Genomic DNA, 12,904 nt, shown 5'->3' with positions numbered 1-12,904 from the left:
TGTCACACCTCTGGGGAGCTTATACCCTAGCAATAGATGTAGAAGAGTTTTAGTGTGGTAATGGTCTCATGTGATTATGGAGGCTAAGTAGTCTTGTGAGTTAGCCATCTAAAAGACCACGGAAGTGGGTGGTTTCAGTATGAACCTTTGATCATTACTTTTCTTTGTTCCCCTTTGAAATTTCCAGAGTAACCATCCATCTGCAAGCTCTTGCAACATTTGGGCACACACCAGCCAGCACATACTTATGAGGTTACTATTTCAGTGAACATCTGATAAAAGGTTAAATTCGAGTCAGAAAACAGATCACTTGTGTTTCGTCTCCAGACACGATGGCATAGGATATGTTTCTGTGTCCATGGTATGCTTTTTAAAATTTTGAAGTAGTCATTGGAAAGAGTTTGTGTATGGCATTCCTATGTTGAATCAATATCTTTATCATTTGAATGAAGCTTAGGAATATATGGTTGATTAGATGTAAAAGTAGATCCTTAGGGTAAATAGTAAAAATTTAGAGTTGATGCAGCAATGACATGATTAAAAAAAAAATCAAATTCTGGGATGGTCAGCTTTAGTTGTCAACTTAACCCAACCTAGATTCACTAGGAAGAGAGTCTCAATGAGCGGTGGCCTGCATTGGGTTGGCCCATGGGCATGTCTGTGGGACATTATCACAATTAAGTTAATACATGCAGAAAAACCTAGTGCACTGTGGGCGGCATCATTCCCTCAGTAGTGGATTCAGAATGATATAAGAGGAGGCACAGAGATGAGCACAGGAAATAAAGCAAGCGAGTATGCATGTGCTTACTTCTCTATGCAAACATATACTTGTGAGCACAAGAAGTGAAGCAAATGAATATGCTAATTTCTCTGTGAAGACATATGCTCTTGGCTACGGACAGGATATGACTAGCTGTTTGAAGTTCTGCCTTGGTGTCCTGTGATGGCTATTTTTGGTTGTCAACTTGACCACATCTGGAAGTTACTAAAACCTGACTGACTGGGTTCACCTATGAGAGTATTTTTTTTAATTAAATAATTTGCAGTGGGAAGACCTGCTTCTAATCTGGATCTTTGAGCTGGGAAGATATACCTTTAATCTGGGCCACACTTTCTTCTGACTGCCTATATAAAGGACATGGAAGAAGGAAACTTTCTTTCTTTGCCTGCTTGTTTTGGATCTTGCTGACACCTCCGTCCACTCATTCACTGTCATTAGAGACTACTTCTTTGGAATTCCAGAGAACCCAGAAGACTAGCTGAGACATCCAGCCTTGTAGACTGAATAACTACTGGATTCTTGAACATTTCATTAGTACTCAGCCATTGTCGGACTAGCTGGACCATAGCCTGTAAGCTGTTCTAATAAATCTCCTCTCTCTGTCTCTGTCTCTGTCTCTGACTCTGTCTCTGTCTCTGTCTCTGTCTCTCTCTCTCTCTCTCTCTCGCTCTCTCTCTCTCTCTCTCTCACACACACACACACACACACACACACACACACACACACACACACACACTGTAATAGGTGGAGGAATAATTGGAGACGAGGCTGGGTCTACGGTGATGCAGCTTTAATGAGTGTCTCCATGTTAGGATGAAACTTTTGGTAATCCATCTGCTTTTGAGTCACAGTTTCTCCTGTAACTAGGCTCAATAAGATATATGAGTTCAACAAACTGGACCCGGTAGAACTGTATCTTTAGTCTGACAGTGCCCCAGGTGTGATGAGCAGGTCTCTTCAAATCTCCCTCTCCCCAAAGCAGCACCACAGAAAAGGAAGCCACGCAGTCAAAGCAATATTTTAGGAGCTTTAAACACAGTAATGTGTCCTGTGATTTTTTTCCAGGGACATATAAAACTAACATCTGCCTCAGACTAGGATAGCATCAACAGCCAAAGAATGATTCATACAAGTTCATCTTGATGAGTAAAGCTAGTTTATTAGGAGTTATTTATAGAGCTGTGGGTGACTAAGACGACTTACATTTTCCCCTGAAGTTGCCAATCTCCCCACCACCCTGTCTATCACCTTCTTAATTTACATGGCTTTAAATCCAGAGCAGAATTAATGAAAACCTGGACGTGGAGGCCAGTATTAAACACTACAGGCTCAGATATGAGACACAGAGAAACCCAGACTCTGAGAACGTTACATGCTCATGGGTATTCTGCACGCATCTTCAGTCACGGATCTTGAGAATCTCAACACACATTGTCTGATTGCAGGAAGGACGTTGTGTGTGGCTGCCATCTTGCATGTAGATCAGCTCAGTGCGAGACGGAGTTAGAATCTGGAAGACTGGTTTCAGTATATAATGTGTCAATCCTTCATTATCCCCACTTCATTGATGGAGAAACCAACTAGGCAATAAAAGACCAGTAACTTGCCCAAAGTTACCACGGAAGCACCTGTCTAGAAACAGATCATCTCTCTCCAAGGACTAGACCTCGTCACATTAAGCATTAAAATGAGTATGAGGATGTTGATAGTGTGATTTTACTAACAGCCAGCTTTGACCCTTTTTGGAAACTGTCAATTTATTTTTCAAGAAATTTTCCTATTATTTTGGTGTCCTCTGCTGCTATGTCTGAACCTAAATGTTTCCCAAAGGTCATGTGTTGAGGGCATGGTCCCCAGTTGATGTCACTGATGGGAGATGGCAGAAGCTTGAGGAGGTTAGCTGCTGGACAAGGAAGTTAGTTACTGGGAGTATGCCTTTGAAAGCAGACATGGTGACCCTCCTCCCTCCTCTCTCTCTTTGCTTCTTGGCCTTCATGAGACAAGCAGTTCTGCTCTGATATGTCCTCCCTACCATCATGTTCTCCTCTCATAGGCACGACAGTGCTGCCAACTGGTCATGGCTTGAAGATTCTGTCCCTTGTGCCTCAGCTCCATATCTGTGGAGATGGCTGGTGCTACAGAGGCATTTGGGTCTCAGTAATACACAGCTACTGACTTACCTGTGATGCCAATCCAATGTCTTCTGTACATGACCCTCCCTGTGTTGGGCAGCCAGGTGCTGCTGGGTAATGTGGGCCAGTCTTTCCAAGACTGAATGCTTCCTTCAGTGCCACTGTACATGACATGGGGACTGATGACATTTTTTTTCCCAGCATGGACTGTAGAATCAATCCTCAAGGTGGGTAGATCTGTTAAGTGCTTCTTTCCTTAGAACAGTGGTCTGAGAGTCATAGTTGCTTCAGGTCAAGGTAGCCTTGACCTTTTTATTCAGAAAGCTTTTATTTGTTTGGCATACACCCAAGACTTTGGATTGAAAAGTTAAGGATAACATCTCTCTGGTAGGGAAATGGTGTAGAATAGGATTTCAGTTGGTCATATGAACAGGGGTTTCTCAGAACAGAGCTCTTGGCTAGACCCATGGGCCATGAAGCATTCAACTTGGTTCTCCTGTGATTTGCCTCCACAGCAGTCAAGGAGCAAAAGGGACTACCCGTGGAAACATGGCCCTCATGTTGCCTGAATGTTGTAAAACACTGTCTAAACAACAAGGACAACAACAACTACAATAAAGACAAGGGTCTTTGGAAGCGTCTGACAATTCACATTTTTTTTCAAAGTTCCCTGATGGTGCCCATGTGGAGATTCCAAAATAGCACTTCTAGAACATTATCTTATGCTGTGTTACAGAAGAATGGGCCCCAAACAATTCAAAGATTCTGAATATACACCCGCACAGAGTAGCCTAAGGCCAGGGTGGAAAGAAAGACTCTGAAATAGCTCTTACACTTTTCCTGTTAGAATGGCACAATGTGAGGGCTAGAGTTTGGGTTATTTTAATAATCACCAATTAATGGAGGAGTGGAGGCTCAAGAGGCTCTCACTCTCCCATGGTAAAATGCTGAGATTTCCATTTGGAGCTGAGCACCTCCGCATCCCTCCTTCTCAATGATTTGATCTGTTATGAGTCTCTGCGCTAACTGCTACCCACTGTAATCAATGAGAAGCATCTTGGTGGTCAACACATTTTAAAAAGCAATGAAGCAATAGCAACAGAGCTACCATTTCAGATGAAGTAAGGGAAAACGGAAGCACAGAAAGCTTCTCTAACATATGAACTCTAAGTGGTAGGAAAGTTTTAAAATGTGGTATGGTTCTCTCATGGGCACATACAGGAACTAACCTGTGTTATACCTGATCCATTAAATTCAAGCTTGATGGCCACGGTTGTATCTTTTACACAAAGAAACTGAGCTTAGAAGTGAAGATACATATTTATACATACATAATCTCAACTACTGATACTGCATAATTTACCCGTGGAAGACATAATTATCGGTTTCTTTGGCTTGGATGTTGCTGATAGGTAATGACAAAATCACGCACAGAGAATGTTCTACATTCTTGTTCTGCCCAGGACTGAGGCTGAAATGCCTGTGTTGTGCCCGACCACCAAGGAGCCAGTTTCAATGCAATTGCACTAGGGTTTTTTAATTCAAGCTCAAGCTTGGGCTACCTACCAACCCTGATTAGCAGGACCAGGGGAGGGTGAATCCCCAAGCTCAGTTTCAAGCAAGCATTTATAGAGGCTAGCAAACAAGTAAGGAGATTTCTAGCCTGGCACACATCTGATTGGGGAGCTGTTACAGAATTTTGTTGCCCTTTAAAATAATTGACTGGTGCTGGGAGCCAAACCACAAACTTAACTTCTGCTTTCCTGTAGATTGGTGGTTGTTAGGAAGTGAAGTACCAGGGGCAGGCTTTGGTAGAGAGTGTCCTGGAAACTAGTGGTAGGTGCAGGTTTGTTGGGGGAGTAACCTGGGTGCCAGGGGCCAACTGGTTGATCAACTTAGTTCAACCTTAGGTCATGTTCTCTAAGATGGAGTTCTGAACCCAAGTTCTGGTCTCTCACCTGAAGTTCTGCGGAAGTAGAGTGGTGGCGATTTTCTTAGTATTTCATGGCAGTGAAATATTGAGGCAAAGTTTTAAGAGCAGATCTCCCCCGGATTTAGCTAACGATTGGCTTTTATGACTAAAGAAGGTTAAAAGCACGTAAGTACCTTAAGTTCCCAGTAGACCAAGGGGAGCTGCACTTCCCTTCACTGGAATGGGCTTTTCATTCTTGTTTTTGCCAGAGAGCACCCATGGGTCTGTGGGAGATGGTATGTTAGAGAGAATCACAGTAAACCCAACACTTTGCCCATCGAAGGGAACACAGAGATGACACCACCACAGATGATCTCAAGAGCTTCGGACCCTTTGAACTGAAGTGAAGCCCACGTCAATCTTAACGTTCTCTCAATGTTAGTAGGTTCGTTTGGCAACAGTATGCATCATGATGGGAAAGAACCTGCCACAGCAAATGTTGGGAGTGGTGGTGGTCTGAATAGGTTTCCTTTCCATAGATTCATGTGTTTGAATGCATGGCCACAGGGAGTGGCACTTCTAGGAGGCGTGGCCTTGTTGGAGGAAGTGTGCGACTGTGTAGGCTTTGAGATCTCCTATACTCAGGTTCTTCCCAGTGCAGAAGAGGGCCTCCTCTTGGCTGTCTTTGGATTACGATGTAAAACTCTTAGCTCCTCCAGCACCATGTCTGCCTGCATACCTCCATGCTTCCTGCCATGTTGATAATGGACTAGGCCTCTAGAAACTATAAGCCAGCTCCCAATAAATGTTTGCCTTGATAAGAGTTGCCTCGGTCATGGTGCCTCTTCACAGCAATTAAACACTAACTAAGGTAGGAGTGCTCCAGGAAGTTGAGTCTGGGGTCCAAGGAGTCATTTTAATAAAATGGAGAAATTCAAGTAAGTTGTGTGGATGTGGATACAGAGTCCATTGGTTTTGTGTTAGAAGCTCAAGAAAGAGGTCCACATTGGTTCAATTCAGCAAACATTTGAAGTGACCATCTTTTCTGAACTGTTATAGTCTTAGAGAATTTTAAACTTTGCTACAGATATACACGTGCATAATAATTCACATATATACCAACACACACACACACACACACACACACACACACACACACACAGCTTTGGAGAGGGTCCTGAGAAAGGGGTGTTTGGGAGTGTCTGAACTTATTCTGCAGATTGACCTTGACTCAGAGATCTGCACAGCTCTGCCTCCTGAATGCTGGGATTAATTCAGGAATATCTGAGGGGAGAATGTGTTAGCATTGTGGAGGTTTGGGAGTGGCCCAGCCATTGAGCTGTTTAAGGTATATTAAATAGAAGTCTCTGTCTCTCTGTCTCTCTGTCTCTGTCTCTGTCTCTCTTTCTCTCTCTGTGTATATGTGTGTGTGTGTGTGTGTTTCATTTGGGAACCTATAACACTGGGGTGGGTAGGGAGGAATGCTCAAATGCTCAGGGCAATTTGAGTAGCATTAATTGCCTACTGTAACACAGGGTCTTGCACATGCCAGGCAAGTGCTGTACCACTGAACCATATCCTCAGCCCATTGGGTCTGAAAGACTCAAAGCACTCTTGCTGACAGAGGAATGCTTCTACCAGAGGAGAACCTAGAACACTTGGTCTCACTCAGCACAGAGTAAAGAGATAGATGGCCAGTTACAGTTCACTCATGTCTCTGTCTTTGGAAAGTTGGTTCAGGAGAGACATAAATCTGAACATGGGCTTGCATAACTGTAGAAGAGAAATGTCCATCATTTCTCTTGATTTCTGTAGCAAGTACAAGTCCACATTCACAAACTCAGGTATATAAGAGGTGCGTTTTTAGTAACTTTGATACAATTGAATGTATTTCTCATGGAATCTCCATTCTTCTAAATGACAGTAGTTAAATTTCAGTTGGCCCTGGGGCCCCTCCAACCTTTGCCTTCCTGTATTTTGGGGGAGAGGAAGCAAACAAGTGTGTTATCCTAGGCTAGCAGACGTTAGATACCAAGTCTCAGGTTGTTTTGTTTTTGTTTTTGTTTATTTTGTGTTTTGTTTTTTCTGTCCAAGCAGAGACATCTGTTTCTTTTGGTATATGGTCTCTGGCATCAGACTGTGTTGCCAGTATCAGCCTCTTACCTTGGAAAGGCTCCAAGAGTTATGACCTTTTTTTTTTTTTTTAACCATTGTCCTGGGTTCATGACCCCTTGGTTCCTCCTGTCCCTTCTGGATTTAGTAGTCGGTAATGATGCAATGATGTTTCAGGCTTGTCTGCCAAAACAGTCATCTATTTTTTCTTTCCTCCATGGAGGAATGGTTCCTCCATGCCTTTTTCTGAAATTTGACAGAAAATGATGCTGGAGGAAATACTTGTCTCATGGAGGCTTTTAGTCTCACTGATAAGAGGATTAAAAATGTCACAGCAGAGAAACTTGAGGATCCTTTACTAAAGATACAGAAAATGCATCCCAAGAGGCAGGGCAGGCAGGTTGGGAGTAAGGAACTAAGATGAGCTCCTAGGGGAGAGAGCTAGGAGAATGCCCAGTGAGGAGCAAGAACAAAAGATGGGGCAGTGAGAATCCTTGAATGGCTGCTCTGAGGGATGGGGTGTCTGGGGATCATGAGCATAGCTCATTAAAGTGACAGTTATTCTTCTGTTTTCTCCCCATGTCATCAAGCCTGGTTGTCCCCATCACTCTTTGCCATAGGCTGGTTTCCTCTCCCTTCCCTGCCCCATGTGTGTGTACATTCATGTGTGCATACGTGTGTGTTTGTGTGTGTGCGTGTGTGCATGTGTGCATGCATGTGTGTGTGCCTGTGTACGTATGTGTGTGTGCATAAGTGTGTGTGTGTGCATGTGTGCATGCATGTGTGTGCCTGTGTACGTATGTGTGTGTGCATACGTGTGTGTGTGTGTGTGTGTGTGTGTGTGTGTGTGAATGTGTGTATCCATGCAAAGGCTAGAGGAGTATGTGAGCTGTTCTGCTTTAACACTCTCTGCCTTGCTCTCCTGACACAGGGCCTTTTGAACCTGGAACTAGAATGGCAGCTAGCAAGTCCTACTGGTCTACCTGTCTCCACTTTCCCCAGCATTGGGGCTACACACGTGCAAAACCATGCCTGCAGTTTTACCTTGGTGCACTTGACCAACTGAACCATTTCCCAGCCCTCATCAGAACTTTCTCACTAACTTGTGTAGTGTAGTCTTTTGCTGTCTCTCTCACCACCATTATCTTTCCTGGTTGTCCTTCACCTCTCTTGCAGATTGATCCCCTCTTTCTGTTCTTTCTAGCCCAGATCTCCCTAGATGATGTAAGAGTGAGCCGCTAGAGGATGCTGCCGAAGTAGATGAGGTGCAGAAGTGTTTGCTGCTTCCACCAAAGGGGGCTCTATCATTGCTCTGATGCGGGAGGTGTTCAGTGTTACTTCAAAGGATGCCCTGTAGCTTGCACCAGGTGATGTTATCAGCCAAAGGCAGGCGGGGCCATTGCTGACATTGTGTTATTGCTGTAGCACCCAAAGTGCCCGGGAAACATGTTTGTGGAGGTCTTTTGTTTGTTCTTTCTTTACCTGCCTGTTCTCAACACATTTATACAGATGTGCAGACATCAAAGTGGGGGATCCATTGGGTTTGTAATTCGTGAGGATTTCAATTCAAGCCTTTGTGAGAGATTGTGTTTGACTGTACAGAGAAGCTTCTGGATGGTTTAAACATTTCACATCTTATCCTTAGCTTTACAGACGGCTACTGACAGAGATCAAGGGGAGGGAGTGGCTCCCTGGACCATGTATAGATATGCTGTTGCCTTCTAGAGTCGAGGATGGATTTTTAGTACCATTCTAGTCAAATTGACAGAAGAAACAAACCAAGCCAAAACAGCTGGTCGAGCTGGGTTTGGTGGTACAGGCCTGCTTAGCACGTGGGAGCTAGAGGCAGGGGGGGGGGGTCAGATAATCAAGGGGCAGCCTCAGCCCCATAATGAGTTTGAGGGTAGCTTGAGTTATGTGAGAACCCTCTCAACAAGAAAATAAACAAACCAACCAAGCACACCGGATCAGACTGTGAAAGGTCTGTGACCTTGCGAGGCTAAAGGGTACTTGGAAAATAAGAGGATACACATTAAACCCAGGTCAGTTTCCTTTTTGAGTGGTCTTATTAAATTATTAGGAAGTAGCATACAAACACACGTGTCAGTTGGCCACAGGTGGAATGTGTTACTGTGACTTCCTTTACATGAATACCACCATTTCTAAATCCCTCAGGTAGCGTGATTGCATTTCTGGGCAGGTTAGTGTGGGACTGTCCCCCTTTGTGAAAATCAGAACAGAGCTCAGACAGTGGACAGTCTGGGCTCTGGCACCTTACCTGCACCAGAATGGTTTTCGTTTGGTTCTATGTTTGTTTGACGCAGACCCTGGCAGTGTCTGAGGCGGGCAGATCCTTGTAGCCAAGGGTGACTTCCCATCCTTCTGAATGCTTGGATTACAGGCATACAATAAACACTATACCTGGTTTATACAGTACTGGAATCGAAGCTAGGCCAACTCTGTCCTAATGGAGTTGTATTCCCAGCCCAGAGATGTTCTTCTGATAGCCCCTTGAATTTCAATTTGCTGGCCTTGAGACCTGGGAACGAATAAACATGCACTTTAATGGCGGTTCTTTTATGGAAGCCAGAGTTAACTGGTACAGAGTTAACTGGTGTTAGGTGTTTTTTGTTTCTTTGGTTTTTTGTTTGTTTGTTTGTTTGTTTTGTTTTTTTAACCTGTTCGTGTTTTTACACCTAAAATGCAAATACCTTCAATTACTTGAAGGACTGCTCCATCCTCAAAGGGTTAGAAGCAGCTTCTGTGGCTCCAAAAGGTTAGAATTAGGTCCAGGTGAGGAAATGATAAGGGTTGTGTGGGGGGTGGTTTCTTATTCAGGACATTAAAAACTATAGGCCTGGGAAGACACTCAGAGGGATGGGTGCCATGACCATGAGGACATGGTGGAGAGCTGAGAGAAAGAGAAGAGGGTTGGTTAGTGTCATATGAAGAGAGGAGGAACTGGAAAAAATGAGGGTGGTGAGGAACCGTCTGCTGTGAGTAGCCTGAGTTACCACCAGAGGCCACAGGGAAGTCCTGGCCTGTTTTGCTGCTGCTGGCTATGTCTGGGTCTGTGGTCTTTCAACAGCAGGGCTCTCTGTCTGGCCACCATGTGGATGTTCCTGGTCTGGGCTGCCTTCTGTGGCCATGTTGATGTTCAAGGCCCCATGTAAGCTGGCCACCCCTTCACCAGCTGCCACACTTGGGAGAAGTGAGCTCGGCTCCCACCTAGGCAGTGTGGGAGAGCTGGCTTGATAGCGTGGGTGGGTGCCTGCTCCCACTTATGCAGAGTGGGAAGGCTGGTCTGGTGGTGTAGGCACAGGAGAGCCTTTGTGATGAACAACTTGGCTAACATCCAGGCCCAGATCCAGGGCTTTGAGTTGTCCCACCCCAACATCTACCCTGTCTATGAACTGCTGGAGTACACGAAGGGGCAGGTCCTGTTGAACTAAAGCTGCAGGGTCTCCATGACTGGATATCTGAGTATTGATAAGTGTGCAGAAGCTAGAGGCTTCATACTAGACTAACCCACTGCAGTGGACATTTTCAAGTAAAGCTGTTTGGATACAAGGACGTACAGTACGGTGTGACACAGCGTGACACAGTGTGACACAGCGTGACACACCGGCAGCTTTCATGGTGAGATGCTTTGTTTGTTTATTTATTTTTGTCGTTTGTATTTTTAGTTTTTGTTTCTTTTCTGGGAGGGGCAGAGGGCAGGTGTGGAGATGAGTGGAATTGAGGTGCATGATGTGAAATTCACAAAGAATCAATAAAAAGGAAAAACAAAACAAAACAAAACACCCAAAACAAGCAAACAAACAAACATAAATAGAGCTAAAGGTCTAAGGTAATGGAGAAATGAGCTGCAGGTGAGTTCACCAAAACATGAAGGCAGAGATGAGCACCTCAGAGGCTGGACAGGTTCTTACGTTAATAAAGATGTTGGGCTGAGTGACTTCTACAGTCGTGTCCCTCCAGGGCTTTATGTGGAATAACAAAAATAGGCTTTTCTTACATTAGAGGAAAACAAAATCAAACCCGAGACTCAGTGGGTCAGAGCTCCAACTGCTTAGTGTGACGACAAGCCATCCAGACACATGGGAATTTCCTGCAGGAGGGTGTTGCTCTGTGGATATTTTGGGTGTGCCTATTAGGAAGCATATGCTAGGGTTAGGCGTTGAAGCTGCAGGGGGTTAAAAAGTGGTCCGTCCCCAGGAAGCGGAAAACATTAAATAAGACCAATGAGAGAGATGATGATGATGACGATGACGATGACGATGATGAATATTCATTGGGAGCACAGTTCGGGCTACAAGTCTTAATGCTTTTCTGTTAACTTGTAACTGTATCTCCATAGCCCAGTGAGAAGGGGGCATCCCATTTACAGACGAAGAGGAGGCAGAGTACAGCATGATTATTCGCACTGCTCCTACTTGGTAAATGGGCAGGCTTGGAGGCAGCGTGACTTCATAATCCCAGGCTTTGAGCCCAAACCCAGCCCTCTTCCTCCCGCAGCCCACATTCTCTGCAGCCCACACTGGACTCCCTGATTTCCTTTCCCAGCCTCTCATTAGACTCCTCTAGGCCCTCCATGGTTTCTGTTCCTCAGACACCACATCGCCGTGTGTTCGCTAACGCTCTGCCTGAGCTTCCGTGGTGAGTCCTTTCCCTGCGTCTTCCTAGCGCTATGGTTCCGAGACCACAGGTTCACAGTTGTCTCTGGCTTGGACCCTTAGCTGCCTCTCAGTAAATCTCTACCTGGCTGTCTATAGGCTCCTGGTACTGTACAGGACACCAACTGGATGCACCACTTTTTCCCTGAAACGGTGTCCTCTTGGGTATGTCCGTGCTCCGTGTCTGACATGAGTCCCCATGTATGTTGGAAAATTCAAGAGTTTTATGTGACTTTGCAGTCACTTTCTACAGCAAGTCCCACCACCAAGTTTGGGGTACTTCACTTTTGCACTGACTTTTCCTCTCATAGAGACCCTGATAATTTTATCATTAGCCACTGAAAAGGCCTCCCCCTCCTAGTTCTCTGATGTTGGTCTTTCGTTTCTTTTATTTTAATTTTGGAGAGTGAGTCTATGTAGACCAGGCTTGCGATCTTTCTGCTTCAGCCACTCCAAGTAGGAATGTGCCACCATAACTTTGAGTCTTGTCCCTTTAAGCCCATCTTTCTTTGGACCACAGAAGCAGTCTCTCTAAAACACAAGTCATTTTCCTTTTCTCTTTTGAGACAGGGTCTATGCAGCACAGGCTGGCCTCCAGCTTACAATGGGCCTCCTGCCTCGGCCTCTCAGGTGACAGGATAACGGGTGTCAGCCATCACAGGCAGCTCACACATTACTAAACATTTTTATTAGCATGAAATTACTGTATGAAGAGTTTTATCATGACCTTTCCATATTTATAGTATACCTTGACTGCTTTCACCCCTCCCGGACTTCCCTGCTTTCCCATTCCCCCGGGCCTTACGCACAGCAAACAAAGGCTCTGCCAAGTGAACTACACTCCCAGCCTAAAGCACGAGCCTTACGCTGTTATTAGTAAAACCCGCAAAGGCTTCTCATCGCCTGTAGAATTGTTTCTTAAGTAGGTGGCTCTTGGCCTCAGAGATGTGAACACGAAAAAGCGGAAGAATCTGTCTTGTCCCCAGACTCGTTCACTCAGAGCCTCCTGGAGGTGCAGCCTGCAGATTGGCATTTGTGAGGTTTTTCTGGAGTGACTAGATAAGACCCCTAAATTGGGTATTCTGATGTCTGCTCTTCTCTCCAGCCCCACCTCCTTCTTGTCTAATCTCTCCAAGCTCCCCAGAGGTCACTGCCTGTGACATTGTTCATAGCCCTGAGGGTTAAGCCCAGCTGTTGAGCATACCTTCAGCACTGGGCTATGTCCTCAGCTCTGTCCTGCTGCGTTTTCTATTTAACTGCAAGCAAGGACAGCCCGCCCTTGGCTGTG

The sequence above is a fragment of the Rattus norvegicus genome, chromosome 15, assembly GCF_036323735.1.
Source record: "Rattus norvegicus strain BN/NHsdMcwi chromosome 15, GRCr8, whole genome shotgun sequence".
NCBI classification, from domain to species: Eukaryota; Metazoa; Chordata; class Mammalia; order Rodentia; family Muridae; genus Rattus; species Rattus norvegicus.
The sequence above is the reverse complement of the archived record's forward strand: the minus strand, read 5'-3'. Positions refer to the sequence as shown.